This window comes from Medicago sativa, chromosome 3 (genome assembly GCF_051527215.1).
Source record: "Medicago sativa cultivar Bolivia chromosome 3, Bolivia_mono, whole genome shotgun sequence".
NCBI classification, from domain to species: Eukaryota; Viridiplantae; Streptophyta; class Magnoliopsida; order Fabales; family Fabaceae; genus Medicago; species Medicago sativa.
Genome location: NC_140751.1, coordinates 84,877,933 through 84,883,441, shown reverse-complemented (window position 1 = coordinate 84,883,441; position 5,509 = coordinate 84,877,933). Strand labels below are relative to the sequence as shown.

Sequence of the window (5,509 nt, the reverse complement as noted above, 5' to 3'; positions counted from 1 at the left end):
CATATAAATAATCATTCCTGTGAAATTACAATAATGCCCTTGCCTCAAGCGTGTTTAAAACGATACCGAAACTTATTCCGTAAAAAGCTGACATGTCATAAATATTTTCCATTTACTTACTTTTCCATAAATTTAATTCTTCTGGCACAATCAACGAGGTAATATCTCGATGCGACGGGCGGGATATTACACAAACAAAGGTGGAATTGGTTTTCATTTTATCCCGTGTAAAATTTGTCAAATTTTTTCCTTTGTATTTTTTACTATATTTATGGTTAAATTAAAAACTATTTGAAAAACTAAACAATGCATGGAATTGAATTATCTAGAAGGAAGCAAATAAGGTGAAAATTCTAAGTGACGTTTTTATAAAATATTTAATAGTTTTTATGATTTTTTTTTATTAGTATTAATTAAAAGTGTGATAAATGTTATAGTGTTTTTTATAAATGATAAAGGTTATAGAATTATTAATTATAATTATTATAAAAATCATACAGGAGACAAATTTAATTTTTCCCTAATCAATTAGTTAAAAGATGGTCATTCATGAGTGAATTAGTTTAATGTGACAAATGTTTTTCACTAATATGTAATATAAGAAATTTTGTTTGGAACCTACACGAGAGTAATCCAAACTTTTTTTTTTGTTTCTACAAAAGAGACTAATCCAAACATGAAATCAATGTGTGTAACTGAGGAAGAAAATTATAAGTTAATGTTTTGATAAAAATAAAAAAATAAATGTGTCAAATCTTTTTTTCTTTTCAAGAAAAGGTGGAAAAGAGCCACCCTTAATATATTAAAAAGAAAAGGTAACAAGAAACACAGAAAATGGGGGGACTAGGCCAAAACCCCATCAAGCAACAAACCTAAAGCATGGCAGCCCTAGCTTGTTTTTAGCAAAAATCATCTCTAATGCTATTGTGAACATCATTAAACCAAACCAAATCTATCAAAGAAAGACCTAATTTGCTAGCTTGTCTGCACAATGGTTACCTTCTCTGAATATATGAGACACAAAGAAATCCATAGATTGAATGAGAAATAAACAATGATTCCATCTCTGTCTTAGCTGCCAAGGCATTATGGAAATGGTCTGGAAAGCCGAGACCACAAGTTTGGAGTCCGTCTCCAACCATAATTTCCACTTTCATAGCAAAACTGCCCAAGTGATTTGCATAACCATCTCTAAATATTCCACCAGCTCCAGCCAGGCCACTGACTGATCCCAGAAGCAGCCCCATCTGCATTACATTTGACCCAATCAAATATTGGAGGTTGCCAAATCACCTCCTTGATGGTAGGGGCCCTAGGAGGATTGATAATAACATTAACATTAAAAGTCTTCAGAAGCAGAAAATCAGAAATAGAGGGAGATGAAACTTTACTAGTGTAATTGCCAGAAAGATTAACATCAGTAATAATTCTAGCAATAGAAGACCTCCAATGTATCTTAGTGTTGTTGAATCTAATTTGGTTTCTTGCAAACCAAATAGCATTCACTGAGTGAATAACTGCTGAAATCAGAACCACCTTACATTGAGGAGAGAGTAATGCTTGTTCAACAAGGTAATCAAGTCCTCTATTGAGGATATGCTAACATTGCAGTTTATGATAGAAGTTAGCCAACTCCAAATACAAGAAGCAAAAGTGAAACCAAAGAAAAGATGCTTAGATATTTCAGGTTCCTTAAAACACAAGTTACACAAGCAAAAGTGTCAAATCCAAACAAGGGTAGATTAGTTTTTCTTTTATCCAATGTACGATTTGTCAAAAAAATTATTTCTACTTTTTGTTTATATATGTTTTAGAATTATTTGATAAAATAAATATTAAAGGGAATATTTATCTAAAAGGAAGCAAATAAGGTGATAATTCAAAGCAACTGATATTCTAAATATTTAATATTTTGAATAGTTTTTAATAAAAGGATAATGGAGACAAATATTTATCCAAGTGACATATTTTTGAAATATTTAATATTTTGACTAATATTAAGTAAAAGTGTGATAAAGTTTATAATATTACGAATTACTATAATTTATTATAGAAACAGTAGTGGAGACAAATATTTATCTCTAATTAATTGGATGTAAAAATTTCATTCACGAGTAAATTAGAGTGTACAAGAGGTACTCGATCCATATAACAAGTACATAAGATACCTTCCAACTGATTGAAATTAAACTGCAACCTAAAGTGAAAATTTATTGGGTCAAACATCATTCATAGAAAAGACAATGACCTATGTTTGTCTTGGTCAAAAACCATTTCCAAGACCGATTAGTTTTTTTTTTGAATGGCAAAATATATATATATATATATATATATATATATATATATATATATATATATATATATATAAATAAAAGATGAATAGTACAATATACACCCAAAGGGCCGTCAAATAGACGCTCCAGGCAAACCAACACCAAGGGATGCACTCGAAAACCCTACAAACGAGGACATGAGCGGACCTACGACAACACGAGAACAAAACAACGAGAAAAAAAACCAAGAAACACCAACAAACCGAGAGCTACAAACGGCAGCAACCCGGCAACACTGCGGGCACAAAAGCAAACAAAGATAACACGAAAGCCACACCGGGAAGGGAGGAGATGCAACCCCACCCAACCCCGCAAGCAACCCCGAAAAAACAACCACTACAAAACCCTACCGGTTCCAACACGGGACGGGCTGCACCTCCCACTCATAGAGAGAACATGAACTACAAAACCCTAAATATGTGAAAATGATAAACTAATTGTGAATCTACTATATAAGTGATGTTCATAATGCATAGTATCTACTTATATAGTAAATTCACAATTAGTTTACTATTTTCACATATTTCTCTCTTTTAACGGCAAAAGCATTGAATTAAAAACAAGAGTTTGAGCAAGTAGGGAAGAAAAAAAAACAGAGAGCATAGAAACATAAAACAAACTACATTTATTTGATTTTTGAGACGAAAAGTACATTCATTTTTTTCGATACAATGCAGTCATTTTATTTCATGACAAAACTTTAGACACATTTGATTATCTTTCATATAAATCTAAACCATATGACTCATGCATGCACCAAATTCCCAAGGAACTATAACTTAGTCATACACTTAAAAGTAAACCAGCAGCAAGTATAAAAACTCATTCATCCAATAACTTGACTCCAGCATTCGCCTCAGCATCATGTTCCTTCATTGCATTAACGGTGAGCGATATCATTTGCAATTTTACGAGCATCAAAAGAAATGCCTTGTAATCCATTTTGTGAGAATCCAACACAATAGATTCCATTTTCTCCTTTCCGTGATTTGGAAAACGTGCTTTAGGCATTCCATTCTCATTGAACAGTTCTTTGTAATCTTGCATTATATTTGCATGTCACATAATGAGTAATGAATTATTGTTTTAAATCTACATTTTGGTGTAATTAATTACACATAATATTATATAAGATTATATTATATTGCACCTTAAGCCACTTACGAACGTTGCTTCGTATCCGATAGCAAAGACTATGACGTCAAATTGACCACTTTTTCCATCAGCAAACTCAATGATCTTGCCCTTTTTGATGCTTGTAATAGCCGGGTACACTGAATACATAACAATCAAATCAATAATATTTCTTGAGTAAAATCAATGGATCTGAATTTTTTGTGATAAAAGAATCACACATTTAAACGCGATTAAAATCTCAAATGAGTGTTTTTTTTTGTTGGTAAACCCTAAACCCTTATACAAAAAAGATCATCTTACAAAACAACGGATCCAACATCAAAACTAACAACAATAAAATAAAATGACTTAAACAACACAATAAAAAAATATTAAACATTTTTTACCATTTACTTAGATGGAACAATCCGGATATAATACGGTATTAAAATGTATTATCTAAATCTTAATTGTATATACCTTAACTTTGCCTTTCTTGATCTTTTTGACGCAACCAACATCAATGGTAGGTGTACGGCCTCCCTTCTTTTTCATGGCAAAGGGTCCTTCCTTTGGTACGACCAAGCCGTACTTAGACATATCTCCGTACACCATTTTGCTCATAAACACCATGAGCTTGTCGATCTTTTCAATACTTATGTATTTCGGCAAAGACATTCCAATGTACACCATTTCTTTTGTAAGATAATGTACCTAAATGAACCACATAGATATTTGTTAGAAGGCAAACATACAAAAACATATGATTTGGTATATTTGATACTAACCAAGAAATTGAATTTATTTATTTACACAATTATTAAAAATTGATTTTTTTTAAAAATGTATGTCTTAATTTTGCTGTCTCTTACGCTTATCAATCTTACAAAAAATAGACTATCAATATCTTGATTGAGTGAATACGAGAGAACCTTCAACCGCTACTTGTTAAAAAAATTGAATTGTTGATTAAAATTAACGACAAAAACAATAAAAATTATTTCGATTCCGTCGGTAGACGTTAGAAATGACAAAACGAAAGACTAATTTCATAATTTTTATCTTGAATTTTTAGGGTTAATTCAATTTTTTCTAGTAACTTTTGTTTTTGAAGAGATAGAAGGCTTACGGGACTTCTTATAACCATGGAGGTATTTGCACCCCAAGTAGAGACATCATAAGCGATCTCCATGCCGAATTTCCACTACCAACAACCAAGACATTTTTATCATACCATGGCCTTCCATTCGGATATTTGCTTGCAATGAAGGTATTCACCTTCAAAGCTTTCAAGCCCATTTATCATGGGAATGTAAGGATCACAATTTTCTCCGGTTGCAACAACTAGATAATCGGCAACATAAATCTCATCAACATTCAATGTAGTATCATGCACACAAACCCTCCATTTTCCCATTAGTGACATCAAAAGAAGCATCATTGACATACCGGTTATACCGGATGCAGATCTTCATATGAGTCACATAATCGTCCAAATAACGAAGGAAATCAACCCTAGGGACAAAGGTTGGGAAATCAGATGGGAAAGGCATGTGAGGTAGGGCACAAAAATCTTTGCCCAAGTGAAGTTTCAAACGGTCATAGGCTCTTTTCCTCCAAAGAGATGCATGACAATCATCTTTCTCTAAGACAATGTTTGGGATTGAAAATTTGTTAAGACATGTTGAGGTTGCTAGGCCACCAGGCCCAGCACCTACAATCACAGCAGGAATTTCAGCTTCCATGGCTTGGTTTTTCTTTTTCTTTTTTGAAAAATGGTTTGGTTTTTTCTTTTTGATGATGTTTTATGTGGTTAGCACCTGAATTTATAGCCACCTACGTATGTTTTAGTTAGCATATGTAGTCAGTTGCATACAGAGAGTATGAACCTTATTTTAGTATTTTCTTTTTTTTTATTCTCTGGTCAACAATTAATTAAGTACAATGAATTTGGCCAAAATAATAAAAAAAAATTATTGTGTTTTTTTTGGTGAAAAAAAATAATTTTTCTATTGTCAAGTATTAATGCAACGAGGATAACTATATATATGTTTTTAACA

General features: G+C 32.1%; 1 pseudogene across 1 annotated transcript; it reads right to left on the bottom strand.

Moving 5' to 3' along the window:
- Positions 1–2,935: 2,935 nt before the first annotated feature.
- Positions 2,936–5,262, bottom strand: LOC146941196 (putative indole-3-pyruvate monooxygenase YUCCA10; annotated as a pseudogene). The gene is made up of 5 exons (XR_015032270.1): positions 4,579–5,262; positions 3,930–4,163; position 3,746; positions 3,482–3,607; positions 2,936–3,373 (listed from the first exon to the last, which is right to left on the bottom strand). The product of XR_015032270.1 is annotated as a putative indole-3-pyruvate monooxygenase YUCCA10 (transcript).
- Positions 5,263–5,509: the final 247 nt, after the last annotated feature.